Source organism: Ornithorhynchus anatinus, chromosome 10 (assembly GCF_004115215.2).
Source record: "Ornithorhynchus anatinus isolate Pmale09 chromosome 10, mOrnAna1.pri.v4, whole genome shotgun sequence".
NCBI classification, from domain to species: Eukaryota; Metazoa; Chordata; class Mammalia; order Monotremata; family Ornithorhynchidae; genus Ornithorhynchus; species Ornithorhynchus anatinus.
Window position 1 is genome coordinate 32,747,149 of NC_041737.1, and position 14,183 is coordinate 32,761,331.

The 14,183-nt window shown below is 46.9% G+C and overlaps 1 long non-coding RNA gene across 1 annotated transcript; it reads right to left on the reverse strand.

Annotated features, from left to right (window-relative positions):
* Nucleotides 1–347: 347 nt before the first annotated feature.
* Nucleotides 348–13,026, reverse strand: LOC114814680. Its single transcript, XR_003762458.2, has 4 exons — nt 12,934–13,026; nt 11,284–11,359; nt 7,772–7,940; nt 348–646 (listed from the first exon to the last, which is right to left on the reverse strand). It is a non-coding gene; the product is annotated as an uncharacterized LOC114814680 (long non-coding RNA).
* Between the last annotated feature and the right edge of the window lie 1,157 nt (nt 13,027–14,183).

Below are 14,183 nucleotides of genomic sequence, written 5' to 3' on the forward strand. Positions count from 1 at the left end.
CGGCAGCTCGAGCATAGGAGCGTAGGAGGCGGACAGAGGCAGTGACCCAAGGCTGTGGGTTAATGGAGCGAGAGCAGCGGAGGGAAAGGGGGGCGAGGGTCGAGAGGAGTAGAGAGGGTGGAGTTGAGAACGGTAACCTGATCATTGAGAGTGGGAAGAGAGGACGGGGGGGCGTGCGTGTGGCTGAAAAGGACTATGCAGGATCCACAGTGCCAGCCACATTGGACACACAAAAAGGTGACCTCTTGTTTGGTTGCTGTACTTCATATTTGCAGATGAAGGTGCTGTCGTCTCTTTTGCCTCCTTGTCTCTCAGCACGTAGAAGGAGTTAAGCAGAAACACCTTCAGGGAGCATTTTTCACAGATTCATTTTTATTACATTAGTCATTAAACTTGGTGAGTCACATCAGATTTTATTCTATCTTGCTAAAGCTTAGTTCTAAAATACAACCAGAAACAAAAACTAAGAAGCTGTGCTAGAGACAATTTTAGTAAAGACAATCTCAATATACTAGTAAATTCAGTAAGGCCCACATTGAAAACTTGAGCCTTTATCAAAGTATAGTTTCAAAAATGCAAGATCAGAATAGACAGCAGAAGGTCTATTCGTATGGATCCTGAAGAACGGCAAGAAGATATTCCTTGGCTGTGGAAAAAAAATGAAAGAAGCATCAGCTCAACTTCAAAAAATCCAAGTTGAAAAATGAAAAAAAACCCCTCATTTTCATTGCTTTTGATACTCCAAAAATGCTGGCAGATTCTCTCAGTCCAGTCACTGTGTGGAAGAGCATGAGTTGCCATAAATGGTCAGCAGTAATAGCATTGATTAAGCATCTACTGTTTACCCTACTGTGTATAGAGATACGGTCTCTGGCCCCCAAGGAGCTCACCATCTAAGAAGATCAGAGAAAGCAGTTCGATATTACAGTCCCTCTGGATGTATACAGTAAAGGGGAAGGTTTCCTTCCCTCCCCTCTCCCTGAGACCCCTACTCACCCATTCTGCTGCAGTCTGTGAAATTTGTTCTTAGTGGGCAACAGAAAGTGGCGTGAGTTGTGACAGGAAAGGAAAAGAGAAGGGTGGGGCTTTCTTTGTGAGTCAGTTGGAATTCTCCCTGGCTCCCGACAATATGCTGCTCAGAGGAGCTTGGCTGTCAGGTTGAACAAGTAAGCACAGCCAGGCAATGTTGGGGGGCCAGTCAGGAAGGGAGAGGGATGGTAGTAGTAAGAGCACCTATTAAGGGCCTACTGTGGGCAAAGCCCGGGGAAAAAGTACAATATGGATGAGAATTAGGCACCATCTCTGGTTCCAGATGGACGACGGGCACTTCTCTGCAGTTTAGGAGGGTGAGTTTGTTTTCCCACACCAGAAAGGGAGAAAATAATTTGTTGAATGCTAAAACTGCAGACTCTTAATCATATCATCCTTAATGATGGCATTAAAGAAGTTGAATCCAATTCCACTGAGAATGAATTAAAAGTCACAGAAAAGTTGTACTTGTCCCATGTTTGAGGCAGAGGATCAGGCTTTCATTCATTCATTCAATCATATTTATTGAGCGCTTACTGTGTGCAAAGCACAGCACTTAGTGGACACTTAGATAACAACACAACAAAAAGCAGACATATTCCTTGCCCACAATGAGCTTACTTTACTTATTCGTTTCAATGGAAAAATACACACCTATTAGTTCAGGGTTATTTAAAAACATAAATTTATGGTTAAAATATTTCCCAACTGCATTTTCTAATTACGTAGAGTTAAAGATGAATGTTTGGGAACCAATTTCATTTTGTTTACGCACAAAATGGAATTTTTAAGAAGATCGATTGAGATCGACTTTATTTATCAGTCTTTGAAATACGGAATCCGATCCATAAAAGGAGAGCAAAATGCACCTGTATGTCAACAGGTTACACTAAGCATAAAGAATATAAATTCAGAACATACATCTACGCGGATGATACCCAAATCTACATCTCCTCCCCTGCTCTCTCTCCCTCCCTCCCTCCAGGCTCGCACGTCCTTCTGCCTTCAGGACATCTCCACCTGGATGTCCGCCTGCCACCTAAAACTCAGCATGTCTAAAACTGAGCTCCTTATCTTCCCTTCCAAACCCTGTCCTCTCCCTGACTTTTCTGTCACCGTGGACGGCACTACCATCCTTCCTGTCTCACAAGCCCACAACCTTGGGGTCATCCTAGACTTCACTCTCTTATTCACCCCACATATCCAATCCATCACCAAAACCTGCCAGTTTCATCTTCACAAATCGCCAAGATCCGCCCTTTCCTCTCCATCCAAACTGCTACCTTGCTGGTACAAGCTCTTGTAATATCCCGACTGGATTACTGCATCAGCCTCCTTTCTGATTTTCCCAACCTCCTGTCTCTCCCCGCTTCAGCCTATATTTCACTCTGCTGCCCGGATTACCTTTTTACAGAAAACTTCTGGGCATGTCACCCTTCCTCCTCAAAAATCTCCAGTGATTACCTGTCCACCTCCATAGCAAGCAAAAACTCCTCACTATTGGCTTCAAAGCTCTCCAACACCTTGCCCTCTCCTACCTCACCTCCTGTCTCGCCTTCTACATCCCAGCTTACACACTCTGTTCCTCTGCCGCTAACCTTCTCACTGTCCCTCATTCTCTCCTGTCTCACCATCGATTCCTGGCCCAGGTCCTATCTCTGGCCTGGAATTCCCTCCCTCCTCAAATTCTCCAAACTAGCACACTTCCCCTCTTCAAAGTCCCACTAAAAGCTCACCTCCTCCATGAGGCCTTTCTGGACTAAGCCCCCTTTTTCCTCTGCTTCCCCTCCCCTCCCCATCGCTCCCACTTTCTTTCTCTGCTCTAACCTCCTCCCCACCCCACAGCACTTACATACATATCTATAATTCTATTTATTTTATTAATAATGTGTTTATATCTATAATTCTATTTTTTGATACTGATGCTATTAAGGCCTGTTTACTTGTTCTGATGTCTGCTCCCCCCTTCTAGACTGTGAGCCTGTGGGGCAGGGATGGTCTCAATTTGTTGCTGAATTGTACTTTCCAAGAGCTCAGTACAGTGCTCTGCACACAGTGCAGCGTGGCTCAGTGGAAAGAGCAGGGGCTTTGGAGTCAGATGTCATGAGTTCGAATCCCAGCTCTGCCACTTGTCAGCTTTGTGACTGTGGGTAAGTCACTTAACTTCTCTGTGCCTCAGTTCCCTCATCTGTAAAATGGGGATGAAGACTGTGAGCCCCACGTGGGACAACCTGATTTCCCTGTGTTTACCCCAGCGCTTAGAACAGTGCGCTGCACATAGTAAGCGCTTAACAGATACCAACATTATTATTATTATTAATAAATATGATTGAATGAATGAAAGACAAATGTTAAAGTACTTAACACTCACGCCTCATGTATTGGTTCTTTATTTTTCAAAATATCTACTGGCTCTTGGGGAAACATAATTTAAGACTGCACCTCCTAATTCTACTGGGCTGATCTTTCATTCATTTAAGGGTACTTTTGGAGTGCCTCCAGTGGGAAAAGTATTGAATTTAGCCCTGGGGAAGGGTTCAATAGGGGATTCATTAGACAGAGTCCCTGGACCTCAGGGGCTCCCAATCTAAAAGAGGAGCAGTGGGGTGGGGAATAAGGACATGAGGAAAGATTGAAATGACCAACCCTCCCTTGACCCCACAACTCCCTCCAGTTATCACCCCATCTCCCATGGATAAGAATCATAAATCTTCAAACTCCTGGGGAGAAATGTCTCCAGCCCCGTCGCCATTTCTCTCCACCGATTCTCTTCTGTCATCCCCTCTGATCTAGGTTTTTTTTTATGGTACTTGTTAAGCACCTATTATGTCTTACACACTGTTCTAAGCACTGGGGTAGATACAGTTAACCAGGCCAGATACAGTCCCTGTCCCATATGAGGCTCACAGTCTAAGTAGGAGGGAGACTGCTACTTACAGGTGAGGAAACTGAGGCATATAGAAGTTAAGTGACTGATCCAAGGCTCTGAGCCCCCCTACTTAGCTTGCGAGCCCCATGAGGACAGGGACTGTGACCCACCTAAGTAACTTGTACCTACCTTGGTGCTTAGAACATTGCTTGACACATAGTAAGTACTCAACAAATACCATAAAAAAGTGGCAGAGCTGCGATTAGAACCCAGGCCCTCTTGCTCCCAGGTCCGTTCTCTTTCCATAGACAATGCTGCTTCCCTGGTTTCCAGCCCCTTCACTCCATGGAAACTGACCTCTCTAACATCATCAGTGACCTTCTTCTTGCCAAATCTGAGGGCCTCTACTCCATCTTAATCCTCCCTGACCTCAGCTACCTTCAACACTGTGGACCACCCCCTTCCCCAGGAAATGTTGGCTAACTTTGGCTTTACTGACAATGTCCTCTCCTGGTTCTGTTCCTATCACTCTGACGGCTTCTTCTTGGTCTCTTATGCAGGCCGCTCCTCTGCCTCTGACAGTTGGGGTCCCTCAAGGTTCAGTTCTGGGTCCCCTTCTATTCTTCATCTAAACCCACTCCCTTGGAGGACTCATTTGCTCCCACAGCTTCAACTACCACCCCTATGCAGATAATATCCAACCCTTCCTCTCCGGCCCTGATTTCTCTCCTTCTCTGGAGGCTTGCATTTCCTCTGGCCTTCAAGAAATCTCTCTACCTGCTCGTCCCACTGACGCCTCAAACTAAACATGTCTAAAACTAAATTTTTCACCTTCCCACCCAAATCCTGCCCACCCCCTCATCTTTCCCATCACCTACTATCCTCCCTATCTCACAAGCCCATAACAATGGCAATTTCTCTCTCTCATTTAACCCACGTGTTCATTTTGTCACCAAATCCTGTCAGTTCTACCTTCACAACATTAGTAAAACCTGTCCTTTCCTAACCATCCAAACTGCTAACACATTGCTTACAGCACTTATCCTCTCAAGCATCTGCCTCGTCACTGACCTCCCTGCCTCCTGTCTCTCCCCACTCCAGTCCACACTTCACTCTGCTGCCCAGATCGTTTTTCTAAAAAAACCTATTTGGCCCATGTTTCCCCACTCCTCACGAACTTCCAGTGGTTGTCCATCCACCTCTGTATCAAACAGAAACTCCTTACCATCAGCTTTAAAGCACTTAATCAATTTTCCCCCCTCCTACCTTATCTCACTAATCTACTACAGTTCAGCCCGCATGCTTTGCTCCTCTAGTGCCCGCTTGCCCACTGTGCCTTGACCTTGTCAATCTCGTTGCCAACCCCTTTCCCATGACCTCCTCTGGCCTGGAACTCCTTCCCCTTCCATATATGTCACACCTCCACTCTCCCCACCTTCAAAGCCTTATTAAAATTGCATCTCCTTCAAGAGACCTGCCCCGACTAAGCCCTCTTTTCCCTGACTCCCTCTCCCCTCTCCCATCATCTACACATTTGGTTCTGAACCCTTGGAGCTCTTGGTATACACCCTACACTTAGCCCCTCAGCATTTATCTTCATAGCCATAATTTATTTATTTATATTCATGTTTGTCTCCTCCTCTAGGCGGTAAGCTCTCTGTGGGCAGGGACTGGGTCTACCAACTCTGTTGCACTCTATTCTCTCAAGGGCTTAGAAGAGTGCACTGCACAACGTAAGCACTCAATAAATACCAGTGACTGAATGATAATGACAAGACAACACAAAGACACAGATACAGATTTTGCTATTGAACGATAACCTCCCGAGATGGCATTTTGTGAACTGGAATACAATTTGAAGAAACTCTTAAAAGGAGTAAATTTACTTTCCACTCACAGATACGATCAACCTCATTACTTAACACAGCCTGATGCAACTGCAAAGCCCTGGATTGCGTACCGCCTGCTTGATTGCTCTTGTTGGGAATGTGAGGGAGTGTCCCTGAATCTTCTTTTTCTACTTCGAAAATCGACTCCCGAAGAGTGCATGCACCCTCTGCCTTCCACGGTGTGGGGGAAGTACACACCACCTGCCTTCTGTGGTGCGAGCTCTTCTCTATCTCTCTCCTGGCCCCACCTATGCCTTCTAGCCCAATTTTGTCACCTTTCCCTCCTTCCTACTCTCACGCTTTTCTTCTTCGCTGTGTTTGGGAACTTCAATCTCCATGTGGAGTTTGCTCTGAACCTCCTGGCCACCCACTTCCTCACTCTACTCAACTTTGCTGATTGCTCACCTAACTCCACCTCTCAGCCAGATACAGGTTCAATAGCATCTCTAGACAATGCCCCATCTCTAACCTTAGTGTTCTAACCTGTCATCTTGCCCCCTCCCTCACCCCCAGCCAAAAAATCCATGACCTCTGGGCTCCAGACCCACTCATCCTGTCCCAAGCTGTCATATTTCTCCCATCCACCTCCTCAACACCTCCCTCACCCCCAAATAACTTCCTGGCTCTGTTGTCCCTCTGTCACTTTTGCACCATCAACCCCCTGCCTTGGATCACCCTTACTGTCCATTTTCCCCATTTCTGGGCTTGGGCAGCTGATGCCAGCTGGTGAAAACTCAGGCACCAGGCTAACTTCTGACCCTGGGAATTCACTCTGACCTGCTCTATTTCAGCTCACTCTTCTGCTCAGCAACTATTTTATTCCTCGCTCACTGACTCCACACCTACAGCCCCACCGACTACTGCCAACCTTCAACTCCTTCTTGAAGCCTCCAGTGTTCCCACTGCCTCTCTCCCCAAGTCCTGCTGATCTCGCCAACTTCTTTCAGAGTAAATAGAAACCACTGGCCATGACCTTTGCAAAGTTCTTCCTTCCCTTTCTCACAGCTCTTCTCTTTCCTCTTCCTTCTCTTCCATCTTCCCTGCTCACAAGAAGCTTACACTCTAGGGAAGGAGACTGACAAGGGAATCAGAATAAATAAAGTGAATGTTTTATAAGAATATTAGTAGAAAGTGAATTATGTTTTCAATGGATAATACCTAGATCGTAAAGGGAGTTGACTAAAAATAAACACAGAACCCTAGACGCAGATGATGGGTTGCTACATTCAGGGTAGGGGGAATTACCCAGGTAAGTATTGCTGTAAAAGTTGGGATTTTAAGAGGCCTTCAAAGGTGAGGAAGATTAAGGTCTGGTGGATTTCAGGGCAGGGGTCAGGGGGAGAAGGGAGCTCTTGATTGCAGGGATGGTATGAGTGAGCTGAGTTGAGAGCACAGGTTGGAGGTGGGCTTGGGTGGAGCAAATAATCCGAGCAGGGAACGTACGGGAAAACTGCGGCCCAGAAAAGGGGAGTAATTTACCTTACAGGCAAATGGCAGAGCCGGAATTAGAACCCGGGTCTCCGGACTCCCTGATCTGTGCTTATTCCACTAGGCCCCACTGGTTTGGAGGAGAAAGATGATATGTGCCAAGCGAGGTTTCAGGGTGATGATCTGGGCCGGAGTGCCATTCTTCCAGTCAGTCAGTGGCATTTATTGAGTGCTTTCTGTGTGCAGAGCACTCTACTAAGACCTTTGGAGAGTACAATTCAATAGAGTCAGTAGACATGTTCCCTGCCTGAAACAAGCTTTTCAGTCTAGAGGACTGAAAAGACTGTAGAGGTCTTCAGTAGTGTTGTTGCATCCATTTCACCCAGCCATCAAAATTGAAAACCAAGGGAGATGTTTCACTTAACATTTTTGGCTTTGTTCAACTTAAATCTGAAATAGCTGTTCGATATGCTTCGAAACAGCAGTTAACACCGAATGTATAAGAATGTGGGTTTTTTTAAAAGTTACAAAAAAGTCGCTTGAAATATTAAATTACCTGGGATCACCAGGATTTCATATTTCTCTGTTTTAATCCTTAGAAGGGTTAGGGCATCTTGAGGATTAAATTCTTTCACAGCATATCCTGCTAGTTCTATAAGGTGTTGAAGATGCCTTGCATATTGAAGCTGTTGTAGCGTTATTTAGGCTTGTTTTAATTGGAATGCCTATAAAAATAAAAGTGGATACAAAACATACTGTTAATTGCCACAGATCATCTTTGCATGCTAAAAAGCACATTCAAATGAAAACCCACAAATGAAATATTATCTATTCATTAAGTAGCTTCTCTCACAAAATTTAAATTTCATATTAGGATTTATTAGAAAATCTTTAGAAAGATAAACCTAGATTATAACATCTTAGAGTTTATGTAATAGAGAAGGGAGCATGGAATAGTGGACAGAGCATGGCCCCGGGAGTCAGGAGGTCCTGTGGTTCTAATTCTGGCTTCACCACTTGTCTGCTGTGCGACCTTGGCAAGTCACTTCACTGGGCCTCAGTTACCTCATCTGTAAAAAGGGGATTGAGACTGTGAACCCCATGTGGGAGCAGGTACTGTGTCCAACTCGATTTGCTTGTAACCACCCCAGCGTCTAGTACAATGCCTGGCACATAGTAAGTACAGCGCTTGGCACATAGTAAGCACTTAACAAATACATTATTATTCTTATTAGTCTGTTGTTAGCAATCATCACCACAAAACATTATTAAGTTCTTATACTTAATAACTCTAATGCACCATACTACACATGCCAGAAAATATATAGAAATCAAGTTAAGTCACCAAGAAGACTCTTGGAAGTATCTGTTCAAAATGGCGTTAAATGATCTGCATTAATTGGCACTAAAATGTAGTTAATTTGGTCATTCACACAGAGATAGCTATTCTTCATAGTCAAAGACCAGCTACTCATAGTGATGTTTTATCCTTGTGCCTGGCTGAAAAGGTGCTGAACAAAATCCAAAGGTAGGTAGAGTGTTGGGTTTTTTTTGGTCCCCTGCTCCACTGGGTTGAACAGTGTACTCCTCAGTATGGCTGCGTGGACAACAAGAGTGTTGCAAAAAGCCACTATGGCCTCTTCGGCAACTGAGAGCCCCAATATAAAGTTCCTGATTGACACGGGACTTGAATTTAGGGTGGCAGGGTGAAGACTGCACTTGATTTGTCCTTGCAGGAGTGGTGATGGACAAATCCTCACTCTTGGCTTCAAAGCTCTCTATCACCTTGCCCCCTCCTACCTCACCTCTCTTCTCTCCTTCTTCAGCCCAGCCCGCACACTTTGCTCCTCTGGTGCCAACCTCCTCAGGGTGCCTCTTTCTCACCTGTCCCGTTGTCGATCCCTGGCCCACATCCCACCTCTGGCCTGGAATGCCCTCCCTCCTCACTTCCGCCAAACTAGCACACTTCCCCCGTTCAGAGCCCTATCCTCCTCTGGGAGACCTTCCCAGACTGAGCCCCCCTTTTCCTCTGCTCCTCCTGCCCTCCCCCTCAACCTCCCCCCACCTCTGCTCTACCACCCTCCCCATCCCATAGCACTTGTCTATATATGTAAATATTTATTATTCTATTTAATCAATGATGTGTATATCTCTATAATTCTATTCATTTATATCGATGCTACTGATGCCTGTCTACTTGCTTGGTTTGGTTTTGTCATCTGTCTCCCCCCTTCTAGACTGTGAGCCCATTGCTGGGTAGGGATTGTCACTATCTGTTGCGGAACTGTACTTTCCAAGTGCTTAGTACAGTGCTCTGCACACAGTAAGCGCTCAGTAAATATGACTGAATGATTGAATGAATGATGGGATGAGATGGAACAGCCACACTCTCTTTCCTGGGCCTCCCAGAGCCAAACCACATATGTACAGAAGTGCCGGGGAAGAGCTCCTGGAGGGCAGGGATTGTGTCTTCCTACTGTATTGGCCTCTCCCAAGTACTCGGTACACTGCTCTGCACACGCTAGGTCCTCAAGAAATACCAGTGGTTGACTGATAAATACTGAAGCCAGAACAAGTAGGACCTTCAGAAAGGAAGTTGATTACCAACTCAACTCTCGTGTGTAAAATCGGAGGACCTGAAGAAATGTCATTATGGTCCACTGGTCCACTAGATGCCGCCGTTCCACCTAGCTCAGTTCTCCAACAGTAGTCCCAGGATGCTTGAAGGAACAGGGTGATGATTACCCTCAATTTTGCCATGTACAGTAATGGTTAGGGGTGTCCGGAGGAGGGATGGAAGTGGAGGAGCTGGGATGGAGCAAAGGGGGCTCCAGAAGAGGAACAGGCAGATCTGGAGAGAGCACAGTCCTGGGAGTCAGAAGGTCCTGGTTCTAATCCTGGCTCTGCCACCTGTCCGCTGGATGACCTCGGACAAGTCACTCGATTTCTCTGCCCCTCACTCTCCTCATCTGTTAATGAAAACTGACATAGTCCCCGCCCTCAAGGAGCTTAGAGTGTAACGGGAGGCCCTGAAACTGAAATCAATTAGCAGGTAGGGGAAACAACCGGATTTAAAGACATAACTGCCATGGGGTGATGGGGTGGGAGAGGGCTTAAGTACATAGGTGACAGTATGTTGGCAACTTTCTACACTGGCATCAGAATTCAGGGTGGAGTCAATTATTATCTCTCGGTCCATTATCTGTTTCTGAAACTCATTATGGTCCTTGTCAAGCACTTAATGCTGTGCCAAGCACTGAACACTGGGATAGATAAAAGTTAATCAGGGCCTCACAGTCTCAATCCCCATTCTACAGATGAGGTCCCGGAGGCATAGAGAAGTGAATTGACTTGCCCAGGGTCACACATGACAAACAAGCGGTGGAGCCACGATTAGAAGCCAGGTCCTTCTGGCCCCTGCTCTATCCACTAAGCCACACTCTTCTAATTAGTAAGCATATAACGTAGGCAATATAAATGTTATTCCTAGACTTAGAATCCCCAGACATGCCCAGAATTCCCAGGGTACGCTCTTCAAATTCAGGAGTGAAACCAACAGCCATAAGAATGATCATCACTCAAGCATTTCCCCCTTTTTAAATAGTTACAAACAAAAAGACTGGGGGTTGGAATTGCATTTAGGCTTTTTAGAAGAACCAAGGGCATGGGAGTCAGAGGTCATGGTTCTAATCCCCGACTCTGCACCCTCAGCCATGTGACTTTGGGCAAGTCACTTCACTTCTCTGTGCCTCATTTCCCTCATCTGTAAATAGGGATTAAGCCTGTGAGCCCCACGTGGGACAAACTGATCACCTTGTAATCCTCCCACCCCCCATCCCAGAGCTTAGAACAGTGCTTGGCACAGAGTAGCGCTGAACAAATACCATTATTATTATTATTATTGTCATTAATTTTGCATAATACCATAACTTGTTAAACTCAAAATATAGAGAACAGTTCCTTGATATTAAAGTATTTACAAGGTTACTTTTTTTTCTTCAGGCCTGGTATAATATACATCTATGAAGTTACACTTTAGACCTTGAAACAGAATTGAAATATATTTACCATCTGCCCTTATCACCATAGCTCCAACAACACCTCTGTAGGACAGAATCCTCTTTAGGGCTGAATCAGACCCTCTCTATAACAGATGAAACACAGCAGTGAAAGTTAATTAAACAAAAGAACTTGTTGGGGGATAAACACTTTCCTTTTTCTCCAATTTGAGAATAAACTGTTCGTTGCAAAGACATCTCAGTCCTATTCTCATGAAAACATGATTTAACTTTAGTCAGGGAGCCTCACTGTCTTCCAGATTCAGTAAAACCTCCTAGAACACTGTAGTCACAATTTTGGAAGAGACCACACATTGATCAATCAGATCCTACGAGACATCGGGTCGATGAGAAATAGGGAATTCGGCTCTGGGGGAAGCAGATTTTCTATCATTTAAATAAGAATATTTTGACAGATATTTAGGACTGTACACCTTGCAAATTGGTGTGTTTATACATACGCACACGCACACGCACCTCATTATCATTACATCTTTCAGTAATTTCTCTATGTGTAGTATCCTCGTTTCTGCGCTTCGGTGGAGTTTGCTTAGTCTTTCCTTCCCGCTCTACCACTGACTTGGGGAGTTAACCACAGTTTAGCACGAGGAAAGCTTCCTAGGTCAGATCAAATTCGTGCCTTCAATTTAGCAGTGATAGACAATGAGCAAAGGTAAGCTCAGAAATAGAAGAAATGAGATCTTATGAAGAAGGGAATGCTTAAAGCTCGGGGACCTGGGGTCGAACTTTTTAGCCAGTATGGGTTATGCGAGGCCCATTGGGTGATGATGAGCGGTGGCAGTTGTGGGTTCCGGGGTTTCTCCGGCTCAGCTGCGCTGGCTCAGTGGCAAGAGCCCGGGTCGGGAGTCGGGGAACGTGGATTCTCCTCCCCGCTCCGCCACTCGTCTGCTATGTGACCTCAGGCGAGCCGCCTGACTTCTCTGTGGCCCTCAGTGACCTCTTCTGGAAAATGGGGATAAAAGCCATGAGCCCCCGGTGGGACAACCTCATTCCCCTCGAACAGACCTAGGCGCTTAAAGCAGGGTGGGGTGGCGCCGTCAGCGCTTGAGAAATACCACGGAGAAGCAGCGTGGCTCAGTGGAAAGAGCACAGGCTTGGGAGTCAGAGGTTATGAATTCGATCCCGGCTTAGGCCACTTGTCAGCTGTATGACTGTGAGCAAGTCACCTAACTTCTATGTGCCTCAGTTACCTCATCTGTAATATGGGGATTAACTATGAGCCTCACGTGGGACAACCTGATTACCCTGTAACTACCCAGCGCTTAGAACAGTACTCGGCACATAGTAAGCGCTTAACAAATACCAACATTATTATTATTATTCTCTGGGCTTCAGTGACCTCATCTGGAAAATGGGGATGAAGACCGTGAGCCCCATGTGGGACAACCTCATTACTTTGTAATCCACCCCACTGCCTCAGTGCTTAGAAGAGTGCTTGGCACAGAGTAAGCGCTTAACCGATGTCTTTATCAATTATTCTTATTATCACTATTAGAACGACAAGCCGAGCCGCCCAAGCTGCCGCTCGCAGCCAGGGCCGGCCCCATCCCGGCCCCCTCCTCCTTTCCTTTCTCCCTCCCCCGCAGACAGGGTGGGGATCCGGCGAGGCTGGGGGGCGCCCGCCGCCGGCCGAGGTTACCAAGGTGGAGCGGAGCCGGGGATGCCCGGGAGTCCAACTGCGGCCGGGGTCTCCGAGGGACATCGCGGCGGCTGCTGGTTGCTAGGAGACTGGGGGGGGGGTGACGTTACCCGGGGAACGCATCCTGGAGCAGCCGTTGGGGGGCGCACGGGGGCGCAAGGGGCGCGCGCGGGGGTGGGGGCGCGCGAGAGAGAGGCCGGGCTCGGGTGCGGGTTGGGACGGTCTGGGCGGGCGGAGCCTCCCCCTTCCCCGGGAGCCTTTTCGGAGACTCCCTGCCCTGCGGACGGGGACCTCGCTGCACCCTCTCTCCTCTCCTCTCCTCCTCCTCCTCCTTACTCTCTCTTACACACTCTTTTTCTTCCCGCCCTTCTTTCTCTTCCGCTTGCAGTAGCCATTTATGCGGGCTTGCCTACCAGTATGGTACCAAATTGAAAATAAATGCATTTATTCAATGGTATTCATTGAGCGCTTACTATGTGCAGATCACTGTACTCAGCGCTTGGAATGTACAATTCGGCAACAGATAGAAACAATCCCTGCCCAATGACGGGTTCACAGTCTAATCGGGGAAGACAGACAGCAGAACAAAACAGAACAAAACAAAAACAAGATCTATTATCATGATAAATAGAATCAGGGGATGTACACCTCATTAACAAGTGAATAGGGTAATAAATAATATATACAAATAAGCACAGTGCTGAGGGGAGGGGAAGGGGGAAGAGGGAGGAGCAGAGGGAGGGTAGGGAGCAAAGGGAAAGGGGGCTCAACTAAGGGGAGGGGAAGGAGAGGAGCAGAGGGTGGATGGGGAGCAGAGGGAAAAGGGGGGGCGCTAGGTCTGGGAAGGCCTCTTGGAGGAGGTGAGCTCTCATTAGGGCTTTGAAGAGGGGAAGGGAATTTGTTTGGCAGACGTGAGGAGGGAGGGCATTCCGAGGACAGCGGTAGAACGTGAGCCAGGGGTCGACGGCGGGATAAGCGTGAACGGGGGACAGTGAGGAGGTGAGCGACAGAGGACCAGAGCATACGGGGTGGCAGTAGAAAGAGTGGAAAGTACTTAGAAAGTAGAAGAGTAGAAAGAGAGAGGGAGGTGAGGAACGAGGGGGCAAGGTGATGGAGAGCTTTGAAGCCCAGACTGAGGAGTTTCTGTTTCGTGCAGAGGTTGATAGGCAACCACTGGAGGTTTTAATGAGGGGAGTGACATGCCAGAGCGTTTCTGCAAGAAGATGATCCGGGCAGCGGGAATGAAGAAT